Below are 15,330 nucleotides of genomic sequence, written 5' to 3'. Positions count from 1 at the left end.
TGATTAGTTTAGGGTGCGTTTTCAAAAACGGTAATTGATTTTAAAATATCATGACAACAAAGCAAGACTTCCGCAACGAAAATGTTTTTCCAAAATTAATCACTTTTCCTTAAACTGGACTTAATTGAATTGGTTTCCTAAGAACATACACTAAGTTAAGGTGTGGCAATGGTGGTGGGCATGTCTAGGATTGGATCCAAAGGGAGCTTGGTACTTAAGCAGTCCGATGGACTTACCTCCTCTTCTTCAGTTTCCTACCTGGTCCTCAGCTTCCATTAACTTTAACCTATAATGAAATCATCCTTTGAACACTAAGCACGATTTTCTGGACTAAATATAGGAAATATTTTTAAGCGCTTCGATGTGGCACACCAGATCCGGTCATAATGTCTGGGTTGGGTTTGGTGTGTTACAATATTGATTCAAGATAAGCTCTTATTCAGAGGAGGAATAGACCATGTCTAAGAGTACATTTGTCATAATTAAGCGGAGTTGATTGCGCGTCCAGACATAGGGTGACAAGATTTTGCCGGATTAGGGTGAAACCTAATAAGGGGATCCATAGATTGAGTTAATGCAACCCTAGGGTGTTAATTAGAGAAAGGTCTCAATTATTGAATCTAGGGATTAGACATTATTAGTCTTGAATAGGGATAGTAACATAACTTAGGGATCTCTACGGAACAAGCTAAATGAATAAATCATCCGATTCGGAGCCAGAATAACAAGTACAGTCTAGGTGGATTTTTCTTTAGGTATTGTCTTAATTCAATTGATTTTCCCAAAAGCAATTCCCCAATTCCATTCTCTGTGAATTCTTAGTTTATATAATTAGTTAGTTAAAACAAAAACCTCTTTATTCTTAGGCTAGATAATAAAAAGATAGTCTATTAGTACTTTTAGTTCCCTTGGGTTCGACAATCCGGTCTTGCTAAAACTGTACTACTGTTCGATAGGTGCACTTGCCTACATCGCGATAATAGTTAGTTTCAAGAATGATTAATTATAAATATTTAAAACCTATCACGAAATCACACGATCAGAACCACATCTATAACATGCTCCAGTTCTCAAACGGTGTTCCTTAAAATGAAATTTATTACAGTGTTTACACCTCAATTTGGGGTTACCGATACTTCCCACACTTGTTACAGATGGAGACGAAGATCTCAGGTTAGAAAGTTGAGAACCCCGCTCTTTTCTAGAATATTCCACAAATGTGGTAAAACGATCATGGTACTTCTTTGATTTCTTTGAAGCAGATGATTGTGACTTGCTCATAAATCTTTTACTAGAAATCCGAGCTTCTTTCTCTACTTGCTTCATTTATTTACTTAATTCCTTGACTTTCTATGCTCGATTAGCTAATACGACAAACTCCCTTGGTTCAAGAATTCCAATCAATAGCTTGATATCTTGATTTAAGCCCTCTTCAAAATGTTTACACATATTAGCCTCTGTCGGGACCCATTCTCTGGCATTCTTGCTTAACCAAACAAATTCCAGCTCATTTTGGTATAAATAGTAAACTCATTTTGGTATAATGGCATGTTTAGGCTAACTTTGCCAACAATGGTATGTAAATATTTGTTTGTAATCTAACCATTGGAATGGCTAGTAATGGATTGATTTGGTATATTATAAGGTATATCATGGTAATTACATATGTGTTTAGTATGGTTTGATTGAATTATGTTAAACATATATGTCTATAAAAGGTAAGATTGTAAACATGACTGCATACGATGTTATATAATGTTAGATGTTAGAATTGGCTTGGCTATAATGTTTGAATTGGATGGTATATATTTGCAAGTATTAGTATAGGTTGTTGGCAAGCTTGGGAGAAATAAAGCTAGGAAATGGCTTTATTTTTCCATATAGGTAGACACACGGGCATGTGTCTTGACCGTGTGTGACACATAGCCTGGCACATAGGCATGTGGATTGGCCGTGTGTCCCTGCATCTTAAAATTTGAGAAACAAAATTCTCAAAATTTGGCACACAAACAAAGACACGGGTGTGTGTCTCAGCCGTGTGTGATACATAGCCTAGAACACAGGCATGTGTCTTGGCCATGTGAAACCTGCACATAATTTGTGAAAATTAAATTGACCACATAGCCTAGCACACAGGCATATTGCAGACCGTGTGGCACAAGTCAGAGAGTTACACAGGTAAGGACACAATCGTGTGCCTCACATCGAATGCCCACAAGGCGTGATACATGGGCATGTCACTTGGTCGTGTGAGCCACATGGCCTACTCACACGGGTGTGTGACCCCTGTACATAAGAAAAATTTAAAAATTTTGTGAAATATATTTTTGGTTCCCGATTTAGTCCCGACTTGTTTCTAATGCTTAAATTAGGCCTCAAGGGTCCATCTAAGAAACAATATGATTAGTTTTGGATATGAATGGTAAATGTCTTGAATTACTTGTAATTGTTCTGTAAACTCTAGTAATACTCTATAACCCTGTCTCGGTCATACATTCGGGTTAGGGGTGTTACATATATTCTCTAACATTTTTCATTTTTATGCCTTGAGGACAATGCATTCCTTAGGTTTAGGGGTGTCTTATGATTATAAGTTGCATTAGATATGTATGTTAATATTTGCTGTCTTGCCATTTACCTTGCCATGACATGCAATTTCCAAACAATTGCTAGACTTTGCTAAATATATTTTTTGTCTATGATATTCGATGAGGATAACAATTCTTTGATAAATTTATAAAATTGTTCGAGTAGTTAGGTCTGTTTAGCTTAGGATAGTTGTTTGAAAATTATCTTAAAAGTTGAACAACTTATGTATCAATGCAATTAAGTTTGTAGTAGGACTCTTTTAATTCATATAGAATTTCTTAATCATAAATTCAATAATCTGTTTGTAAATGATAAGGAATATCTTAGCAATAGTTTTGCACTTCAATGTTTGAATTTATTGAGTAGGTCAATAATGATTTGTTTGCTCCATTGTATTATTGATAAAAAAAATGAGTTCAAATCAGAGTGTTTAAAAAAAATGTTAATAATATTTTAGGGACACTCTTCTGAAGTGATAGGTTGAGTAGCTAAGGAGGTAGTTGTTTGCTCCATCCATCTATTTAGCTAAAAGCCTTATCTTTACAAGTGAATTACATTAAAATTCTAGCATGATCTAATATCTGGAAATCTAGTGTTTGCTCCATTGAGTTGGTCAAATAAAGAAATCATGTGGCAAGATGAATTCCCGATAGAAAGCAATAATTTTAATTAAAGCTTTGAGTAAGTAAGAATAGTGAAATTGAATTTAGAGGAAAAATATTTTAAATATATTGGGAGAGGTCTATTATAGTCATAATTGCATAATTATTTAGGAACTTTTACATTTAGGAAACATTTTCTACACTTCATTTGCTAAAAAAGTTTATAAAACTCGAACCAGTTTTTCTTTATTGAGAAGACTGCTGAGAATAGAGGTGAAAAATATATTTCAGATAGTCCAGTGATATATCTGGTACTTGTAATATTTTGGCAAATTCATGTATACCTACATTCATACATACTTATACATATTTGCTCGAGGACAAGCAAAAATTCAGGATTGGGGGTGTGATAACTCTTGAAAAGAGTTATATTTTAGGCCTCTAAACTGAAGCATTTACTTGTAATAAAGAAAATGTGTTTGTATTTTATACTTATTACTAGAGCATTACATACTAAAGCTTGGAATGTGTTTCAATTGTAAATTTATGTTACTTTTAATTACTAGAAAGAGTTTTGGTAGCCTTTGGTAATTGGTGTAGGTAAGATGAAAGAGGCAAGAAGAAGGAGAAAAGGAAGAGGAAAAGAGAGGGAAGGAGGTGAAGCATTGCCCTAAAAAATGGTGGGATATATTGCCAATAGAAATGCCATGGCAATTCCAGGAAGATGATGCAACACTTAATCCACATCACTCTCAGCCAATTGTATGTGTACTAGATAAATCACCGTGAAAAAAGAGGAGCAAAATTGTGTGCTGAGAGGGATGGATCTACCCTATAAGAGGAGGGGAGAGAAGATAAGAAAGGACACACATAGATTGTGAGGAAAAAAAGAAACGAAACAGAGCAATTACTCTCTCTATAATAGAATCTGGTGGAGTAAATTAGAAGAGAAAAAGTGAGCAGCTAAAAAAGAGGGATCACAGATGCAAAGATAGGGAAGAGAAATCTGCCCTGGGTTTGTGTAGAATCTTGATAAGAAGTTCGAGTGCAATGAGAACTTACTGTAGTTCTGCCTTTGTTTCGTTTTCTTGGTTTTGAATTCTATGATTTGTGAAACTTGAAGTATGTTGATGAATGATTTAATTTTGGATTTCATTACCCAACCCATGATCTAATTATCTTCGGGTTGGAAATATTTGGGTGTATATTGAATTGACTATAATTCCAATGGTATGATTGTGATTAAGATTATTATTTCATTCAATTTTTTATTATTTAGAATGCATGCGTGCAAGCTTTAGACATAGTTGATTATTACTTAGATGGATTTGAATCTAAAAGGATTAAATACATCAGATTATTAATCGATTTATATGGGTGAGTACTCGAAAGAGTATTTGCAGTACTCTAGACATAGAAGATGTTATCTGTACAAGTACAGAGCGTTACTTGGGTTATCATTTGTGAGTCTTGTAGACATACACAGACTTCAAATAATAATTAAATTTTAAGTCTCGATGAAAGTAGACTGCAGTAGTAAACATCTGGGCAGTAGGTTAGTCACAACTTTTCCATGGCATTATTATGTTATGAAAATATTCCCTAAGTAATTCCAACCTTTATCATTCAATTGCAGAAATACTCTCTATTTGTTCCTTATGAATTGCCACGACATTTAGATTGTTTAGTTATTTTTTTAGTTATAATTGATATTACTAGTTCATTCATTAATTCCCTTCGCTAATTTATACTATGTTCCTTTTGTACAGTTTCATTCATTAAATCTTCAGTAATAGTTACTAATTCAAATCAACTATCGATCCCTATGGAGACGATACACACTAATCATTATATTACTTGAATCAACGTGTACACTTTCACATTTGCATTGTTTACACGAATTTTTTTTGTTTAGGGTTGGCTCATTCTTCCTCTACTTTTCAAGTCTCATCATTGGTTGTGGAGTTATCCACAGGATCATCTATTTCGTCCTCAATTACCTCATTCAGAGCTGGAACACTTGGGTTTTCCAAAACCGTGTTCGAGCAGAGCGTAATTGCTTTCATGTGCTCCGTCCCATCTCTCTGAGGATTATTTTAAGTATTACTAGGGATGCCCATGCCAACTTGCCTCTACATCATGTTCATCATCCAGCTTAGTTGCGCTCGGATGTCAGCGAACTACATATTTGTTATGGTGCACTCAGTTTGCATCTGTCTCAACTTGCCATACATGTAACACCCTAAAATAGGGCTTATGAGTTTTAAGGGTATTTTTGAGATTTTAGCCTTAGAGTGTTTAGAATTTTGCAAACATGATTTAGCAGCAATGATTTTGACTATGTTTTTTAGAAAATTAAATTAATTTTTTGAAAAGATTTTTAAAGACCTTCAATTTTGAAAATTGGACTGATTTGTAAAACAGACAAATTTGTGAGTTTTTAAGAGGTAATTAGAGCAAATTTTAAAATGCAACCTAAAACCCCAATTTATAGTTTTATTTCCATATTAATCTTCTTCTCCTCTCATACTTGTGCTGTCCATAGTTCTCTCAACTCTCTGAATCAATTTTGAATTCCAAATCCTAATTCCTTTTGATTTATATAATTTCTTAAGTTATAAATCTCTATAGAAGTTAAGAAAAACACCCAAAAACACCATAGTTTTCTCAATTGTCAAGCTTTCAAGTTTTTCAGGTTTTCATCAAATGCTTAGTTTTTCATCTTATAAGGTAATTGTAACACCCCTAAATCGTATCCATCACCATAATAGGGTTACAGAGCATTATCATAGAAATGTAACATAAACACATACATTTTAAAACATTAAAATCAACATAGTATAATCCATTCATATATATGCATATAGTCCCTTAATCGAGCCTTGGAAGCCTTAGAAACTCTATGGAAATGATTCAGAACAAAATGAAAAATATTTGAAACATGTAAGAAAAAGATAGAAATTTTAAACTTCTGGGGTTACACAGCGGTGTGGCTAGGCCATGTGACTCTCAAGGCCAAGACACACGCCCATGTCTCAAGTCATGTTACTTTCAAACTAGGGACACATGGCCGTATCCCAGCCCGTGTCCATGCCCAAGTAACTCTCTAGGTTAGGTCACACGGCCAATCCACATGCCAGTGTGCTAGGCTGTGTAACACTCGAACTGGTCTTACACGCCCGTGTGCCAAGCCGTGTGTCACACACGGCTGAGACACTTTCGTGTCTTAGCTCGTGTGGATAAGAAATTGGCCAAAATCAAGCCATTTTCGTCACCCACTTCAAGGATATACCTACAAGCCATTTGCACCCATAACCAAGGCCTCAAAACATACCAAAACATGCATAAAATGACCAATTCAAATGGCCAAACCCCATTCAACTAATATGCCATAGAGGCAACTCAATCACAATCAAACAACCTCACTTAATCGTATGCATTACTACACTTAAAACATTCACAACTAATTCAATTTTCATATTAAGGCATACCATAATTGAAACCACAAGTAACTTAACATAACATACCATTTTAATGTCCTAACAACAATCAACCAATGTGCCCTTCATAACCACCACAAATAATACAACATCAACAACTAAACATGTAATATTGATCCATTTCTAGCATAGCACCTAATTCATTCTCAAGCCAAAATAATTCAACGTGTTCATTTTCATACAATTCTATTGTACCAAAAAGATTCCTCCTTACAACCTTAATAAAGTACCTAACAACTTAGTTTAGTATATTGACATATTGTACCAAAAAATCCTATATAGCCACATATACATGCCACTACCCTAAGAGACATAAGAACTACCAACATCATCGATAGATAGTGTCAGCCGAAGATTCGATCCATCTGAAAGTCAACAAAATGATCTAAAAAACAATCCACAAAACCTAATAAGCTAATAAAGCTTACTAAGAGCATAGTATATCATCAAACTTAACAACATTTGACTACGATTCATATTTTACTCTAGTCAATGTTATTGGAGTGTAAACAGGGGCACTTATGTGCAATTCAGGGGTATCAAAGTACAAATAGTGGCATGTATGTGCAATTCAGGGGTATTGAAGTACGAATAAGGGCATGTATATGCAATTTAGGCGCACTAAAGTACAAATAGGGGCATGTATGTTCAATTCATGGAATAATTAACTATAAGCATTTAGTTAGATAACTATAATATGAAAATACAAGTAGAGATTCAATTACACATATAAATACTATGAACTTACATTGACAGCCAGAGTGTAGAAATACAATCGAGCTAATCTGTGATTTTTTCCTTCCAATAGTTTAGATCTGGTCGATATTTATCTTGATCTAAATAAATAGTTTTATTCAATTACATGTTTCAATCAATCTCAAACATAAAATTCAATCCATAATCTACATTTATGCATAATTACAATTTTGTCTCTAACATTTTAACTTTTCATAAGTTAGTCCTCAAGCTTGCAAACTAAGATTTAAGCAATTTCATTAACATTTCATACTAGTCGAATTCACTAAAGACTTCTAAAAATCCATACAAATTAGTATTTCACAAATTTACCATGGTATTTCATTACTTTTACGAAGAAGCCCCTAAATGACAATTTCATCCAAAATCCCTTTACAAAACTTGTTTATTTAACAACAAGGACTCATAATCTTTCATTAAACTTTAAGAAACATGCAAGCATGTTCATGGTAAAACTCTAAACCTTTAACAATTTTGCAAATTAGTCCTTGGGCTAGGTAGATTAAGCTACAACGATCTCGAAAACATATAAATCATTAAAAACGAGACAAATTTCACTTACATGCAAGCATTAGAAGTTTCCAAACCAAGAACCCTAGCTATGGCCTTTCTCTCCTCTAATTTTCGATGGAAATTCACTTGAAGAAGATGATACCTTGTCTTTTACATATTTTACTTTATTTATTTATCAAATTAATTAATTAAGCTTTACTTAAACTAATTAAAACATCTATCTCATGGTCATCTTTGTCCAATACTAATAATAATGGTCTACTTACAATTTAAGACCACTCATTTTAGAAATTCATAGAAATTTGACACCTTTAACTTATAGAACTCTACTTTTACAGCTTTTATAATTTAGTCCTTTTCACTTAATTAAGCAAGCAAATGTCCAAATTTCTTAACGAATTTTTTATACGACCTTACTAACAAACCATAGACATTAAAATAATAATTTACTCATCGGATTTGTGGTCCTAAAACCACTGTTTCAATTTTATTGAAAACGGGTTGTTACAACTCTCTTCCTAAAGGAATTTTCATGCTAGAAAATCTTACTAGAAAAAAGGTTCAGGTATTGCACTTTCATAGTTCTTCCAAATCCTAGGTGGCTTCTTCTATACCATGACACTGCCAGAGAACTTTTACTAAAGCTATACTTTTTTTTCTTAATTCTATAATTCTGATCGGTTCTTCATAGTAGTCATATCTGGCTGTATCTCGATATCTACAGGTGAAATCAAGTGTGAAGGATCTGATCGATATCGTCGCAACATTGATGCATGAAAAATATTGTGAATCTTTTCTAACTCAGATGGCAAAGCTAATCTGTAAGCTACTGACCTAATTCCCTCAATGATATCATACAACCCTATAAACCACAGACTTAACTTTCCTTTACGACTGAACTGAAAAACTTTCTTCTTAGACGATATCTTCAAAAGCACTTTATCGTCGACTTGAAATTCTATGTCTTTTCTATTCAAATTTGCATAAGATTTCTGTCAATCTAAAATTGCTATCAAGCTATCTCGTATTACTTTAACCTTTTCCTTAATTTCTCGTATCAAATCAATATTAAACAACTTTTTGTCACTGAGCTTAGTTCAGTACAATGGAGTTTTACACTTTCATCCAAAACCATTTTAATGCTTAATTGATAACTATTTTTGTATGCAAATTCAACCAACGGCAAAAATCTTTCCCAATTACCTTCTAACTCCAAAACAAAATGTTGTAACATGTCTTCAAGTATTTGAATTACTTGTTTAGATTGACCGTCTATTTGAGGATGAAATGTGATACTAAAGTGCAAGCAAGTACTTAGAGCTTCACGTAACTTGCTCCAGAATGGAGGTGTAACTCACAGATCCCTATAAAAAATAATAGAAACTGGCACCCCGTGCAATCTGACAATCTCAGTAGCATATAACTCTGCCAACTCTTGAGTGAATAATCTGTACGCACTGGAATGAAATGCGTGGATTTTGTCAAACAATCAACAATAACCCAAGTGACCTTTCTCTTTCTCGGAGATAAAGGCAATCTTGATACATAGTCCATCGTGACACATTCCCACCTCCACTCTAGAATCATCAATGGTTGTAATAAACTAGAAAATACTTGATGCTTAGCTTTAACTTGCTGACAAACTAAACATCTCAACACAAACCTTGAAATTTCTCATTTCATGCCTAGCCACTAGTACATCTGTTTCAAATCACTGTACATTTTATTACTACCAGGGTGAATAGACAAACTACCACTATAAGCTTCCTGTAAAATCTTCTGGACGAGATCAAAATTTCTCGGAACACAAATTCTGCCTTTGAAGTACAAACTACCATCGGAACCAACATGAATTTGTAGTAAATTTGTAGTAAAAACATCGGTCTAGCTTTTACTTTAGCTAGAATCAAACCATTGTCAATCAATATCAATCTTGTATTCAAAGTTGGCAAAGCGAACGATGATTTTCTACTCAAAGCATCAGCAACAACATTAGTCTTTCTTGGATGATAAACAATGATCAAATCACAGTCTTTCAATAACTCGAGCCATCTGCATTGTCTCAAATTTAAATCTTTCTGTGTCATCAACTACTTTAAACTTTTATGATCTATGAAGATATGACAATTTTCTCCGTGCAAATGGTGTTGCCAAATCTTCAAAGCAAATACAATTGCTACAAGCTCAAAATCGTGTATCGGATCATTCTTTTCACGCGGTTTCAATTGTCTAAAGGCGTATGTGTAAACTGAAAAATATATAGGATTTTTCCTATATAATTTATCACCTTTTTACTTAAATTCATTGTTAAAACTAAGTATTTGTTTAATAAATTAACGAAATATGTGAAAATCTAAAATTAGGACATGGAAATTATTAAAATGTGACTTTATGCTTTATTATATGGTTTCATGCATAAAATGACTTATTTTATATTTATTTGAACATATTATATTTTTAAGACATAAAATGGGCCATGCATGATTAAATTAAATAATAAAATATAAAATTATATTTAATAATTCATTTTAAAATATTTCATTAATAATTTGGGTTTATTTAATTATTTAAATTGGATAAATTCATTATTTGGTCCTTTAATTTATTGATTTGTTTTGGACAGGTTTGATAGCTTTGTTGGATTACAAAAACCGTCAAAATTGAAGACCAAGTCAACCCAAATTCGACTACACATGGCTATCCACATAAACCACTTTTTGGTTTAATTACACAAGGTCTTGCAATGTTGAAGAAATTAAAGATTTGCCCAAAGATTTACATTTGGCTGAGTCTCAGTCCTGAGTTGTTATGGCATTTAAATTGCTTAAAAATCAAGAAAAATTCAACTCAAAATCCACTAAGCATGGCCGGCCACTCATTGGAAGAGCTTGAAGAGACTAAATCTCTCTATTTTTATCAAAGTACCCTCCTCTCTTCACCTATAAATAAGATTTCATTTGATCCCTCATCCATCATCCTTCATCCCTCATCATTCTCTCTTTTCTTTCAATTCTCTTTTGCATTTTCCATTCCCTATGCCTAGCATCATCTCTTCACAGAGATTTTAGCAATTAAACCTCTTAAAAAGCCCTTGGTCGGCCACCTTTGAGAGCCATAAGCAAAGTAGCAAAACAAAGAAGCGAAGGAGCGTCGTCGATCGGAGTCTTGGGTGACAACCACTTTGATTTAGGTTTAATCTTTCTTTTCTTTAATTTAAGCTGAAAATGTTTGCTATGTGTTCTTTGTTCTTGATACAACAATGTTAGCTTAATTTTATTTAAGCTAGGATGATTGCTTTGATTAAATAATAGTTATTTGATTCATGCTTATAATGTTTATGCCTTAATCGATCATGTTTTCAATTAAGTTTGTATTTGTTCATACATGATTGAAACGCACTTGAATTAGTTGAGCGATCCTAACCAGTTGACGGTTAATAGACGCTTAATTGAAATGTGCATGCTCAATTTAGATCCTGACCCGATTAAATTACAGGTTGCATAACAACTCTAACCAAGCTCTGTTTATATGCATAGTTGTTAGATTTGTGTGATTAAACTGTTTCAAACCAAGCACATCCTTGTTACCTTGCACGAATGCTAAGAAACCCTTAGTAAATAAGGATCAGTAAAATGCATATTTACTACGTGAAGGATTCCAAAAGGACCTAATGTGGTTTCCAAACTCATGAAAGATCGAGTTGCCTTGGAATGTTTTTCTGAATGTTATTAAGCATGTTGATAATAAATGAGTTTAATTAAAGTAATTGTCCTAGTTTATTTATGTTATAATTGTTGCAAATTGTGTTTAATTTTGCTAAAATCTATTTCATTCATATAGTTTTCATACTTAGGATAATTTTCATTAGGGATCATTGCATTTAGTTTAATAGATTTAATTTTAATCATCACTTCTCAACCATATTGTATTTTTATTTACCAAGTTACTAGTATAATTTTACAATTAAGTTATTTAACACACATACAATCCCTGTGGAGACGATAACTCGACACTTACTTATTACTTGATAACGATTGTGTACAGTTGCACAAACCTATGCGTTACAAGTTTTTGGCACTGTGGCCGGGGATTATTAATTGTAGTCATAGTCATTTTTATATGACATTATTTACTTCCAATTTGGTTTATTTCTAACAATACTAACTTATTCTATTCAATTTTGTGATTTTCTTTTCAGGTGTTTATAAGTATAGATTGAATTATTGATTTACTCCCTGTAGACCCTAAAATTGAGCGAACTTTCAGACAAAGAAGACGTGAACAAACAACTGAAAGACAAGTTGAGATGGACCTTGGATATCAGAATCAAGACCAAAGTAATGAAGCCGATCATGTACGAAATCCTATCCTTATTGCCAATGATAGGGATCGATGCATCAGACAATATGCTGTGCCACTTTTCAGTAAGTTAAATCCAAGAATTAGAAGGCCAGATATTGAGTCAACCCAATTTGAATTGAAACCAGTGATGTTTCAAATGCTCTAAATGGTGGGCCAATTCAGTAGTATGCCCACGGAAGACCCATATCTCCACCTTTGATTGTTTATGGAGGTGAGTGATTCAGTCAAGATAGCCGGTGCGACTGAAGTCGCACTTAGGTTGAAGTTGTTTTCGTACTCATTACAAGATAGAGCATGAGCTTGGCTCAATTCATTGCCACCAAGTTCCATATCTAGACTTAGGAGAGAGATTTTTGATTAAGTATTTCCTGCCTAGCAAAACTGCTAAGTTGAGGAACAAGATCACAATATTCCAACAATTGGATGACGAGTCTTTGTATAAGGCTTGGGAGTGATTTAAGGAGTTACTTTGTAAGTGTCCTCATTATGGGATTCCACATTGTATCTAGTTGGAGACATTCTATAATGGTCTCAATGCACATACAAGATTGATGGCAGATGTTTCTGTGAATGGTGTAATTTTTTTCTAAGTCTTATAGTGAGGTTTATGAAATCATTGAGAGGATCGTGAGTAATAACTATCAATGGCCAAGAAATTGAACAGCTTCAGGAAGACGTGTAGCTGAAGTTCATGAAGTTGATGCCCTCACTTCATTATCAACTCAGGTATCATCTATTTCCTCTATGTTAAAACAGTTTACCGCTGATAATGCTAATAATTTGTAGCTCAGCCACCAAGTTCATTTGAAGTAGTTTCCTATAACACCCCGAACCCGAGACCGACACCGGAGTCGAACACGAGGTGTTAACAGACTTTAAACCCCTTATAAAAATATTTCTCAGACACTGCCAATCTGCGTACTAGTTGCTTTAAAAATCATATCTTGAGTTTCACAACTCGAAAATAAGTTTCGTGATTTTTCCCTGAAACTATACTCATATGCCCATCTACATATTTTTTCTAGAATTTTTGGTCGGGCCAATTAGTACAGTTTATTAGTCAAAGTCTCCCATGTTACAGGGATCGACTACCCTGACCTTTCCGCATTACGACTTGGATATCTCCTTGTACAGGGCTCCAATACTGATGCCGTTTGTTTCTATAGAAACTAGACTCAGAGAGGAATCTATCCATATATGGTATGACTCCTAATTATCTCTGGTTAATTTGTAATGAATTTCCAAAGTCGGAACAGGAAATCCAGAAACCGTTCTGGCCCTGTCTCATGAGAACCTGAATATCTCTTAACATACTATCCGTATGATTGTTTCGTTACTTTCCTATGAAATTAGATTCATCAAGGTTTGTTTACATAATTTATTCAATATTTAATTCCTTTCCTACTATTTTTAGTGATTTTCCAAATATACATCACTGCTGCTGTCAGCATCTGCCTTTAAGGTAGACTTTACGTATTTCATGGTTTTCATGATTCAACTAGCCCTTTTTGCATAAATAGCACAATTTATGAAAGTGATTAACCATCCCCATGGCCAATCCTTGTCAAGCATATCCACACCAAATGATTATAACAATATACTCAAACACATATAAGCCATTTTCGCATGGCTATCCAAAATTTATACAAGTCCAAAGGGTCCACGACCCACAACAAACGGGTAGTCCTATACATGCCATTTCGAAGTTCAACCAAAATTGTACCAAAAGGGGGATTTGATAGTGTGGGCGACTTTGACCTCAAGATCCCGAGTCCGATATCTGGAGAACCAAATCTATAAAACAGAGGAGCAATGAAACGGAGTAAGCAATTTATGCTTAGTAAGTTTTGAGCAAGGAATTCCAGCACAACAAAAGTATAGCATTCATATAGCTAAACGGATAATTTCATATGCACAAATTTACGATATCGTACTTGCTTCACATTATCAACCCTTATGTACATACACAAAAGATCAACTCAGCCAAAGGCCGGTAGCTCGTTTATCAACTGAGCGAATACTTATTTGTAAGGGCTCAACTAAATTCAAGCACATACGAAACATACCTCAATGTTGGGATGTTTCGAGAGTATTAACTGGAATTTTACAGCAAGTTCATTCATTCCCAAATCACGTACCTTCGAAATTTAACCGGATATAGCTCCTCGTTCAAATGCCTTCGGGACATAGCCCGGTTATAGTAATTCGCACAAATGCCTTCGGGACTTAACCCGGATTTAGTAACTCGCACAAATGCCTTCGGGCTTAGCCCGGAATTAGTATCTCGCACAAATGCCTTCGGGCTTAGCCCGGAATTAGTATCTCGCACAAATGCCTTCGGGCTTAGCCCGGAATTAGTATCTCGCACAAATGCCTTCGGATCTTAGTCCGGATATTGTCACTTAGCACAAGCCTTCGGGACTTAGCCCGGACATCATTCAAATAACCATGCACATTTAACAATAAATCATGGCCCATTCGTATTTCATTTTCGTTAGCAAAACTCAAACACAAGACATTTATCATTCTTGCAAATTCGGCTCAATAGCCACACAAAGAGCATGATTTTAATTTGCTTAAAACATGATCTAATCACATCATAATTTAAGCTCTTTTACTCAAGAACTTACCTCGGGTGTTGTCGAACGATTCCGATAGCTATTCGACCACTTTTTCCTTCCCTTTATCGGATTTAGTTCCCCTTTGCTCTTGAGCTTAATTAAACAAATAAATTGATTTAATCATTTGAGCATCGAAAAGAGGAACACAAGGCACTTAGCCCATATTTATACATTAGACATTAAAGTCACATATGTACGGAATCATGAATCAAACTCAACATTTTAGCTAATTTTTCCCCCTTGGCCGAATATGCATGTCTATTTTGGGGCCGATTTCAACACTTAATACATTCTACAAGTATGGTCACTTGTATTGACTAAACACCCTTTTGTTTCAAGTTCAAAACTTGGCTAATACACACATATACACACTAGTAAAGCATCCTC

At 34.3% G+C, this 15,330-nt stretch overlaps 1 non-coding gene across 1 annotated transcript; it reads right to left on the bottom strand.

Annotated features, from left to right (window-relative positions):
- Positions 1–12,708: 12,708 nt before the first annotated feature.
- On the bottom strand, positions 12,709–12,815 carry LOC121208426 (small nucleolar RNA R71). Its single transcript, XR_005903449.1, has one exon. It is a non-coding gene; the product is annotated as a small nucleolar RNA R71 (small nucleolar RNA).
- Positions 12,816–15,330: the final 2,515 nt, after the last annotated feature.

The sequence above is a fragment of the Gossypium hirsutum genome, chromosome A01, assembly GCF_007990345.1.
Source record: "Gossypium hirsutum isolate 1008001.06 chromosome A01, Gossypium_hirsutum_v2.1, whole genome shotgun sequence".
Taxonomy (NCBI): domain Eukaryota; kingdom Viridiplantae; phylum Streptophyta; class Magnoliopsida; order Malvales; family Malvaceae; genus Gossypium; species Gossypium hirsutum.
The sequence above is the reverse complement of the archived record's forward strand: the minus strand, read 5'-3'. Positions and strand labels throughout refer to the sequence as shown.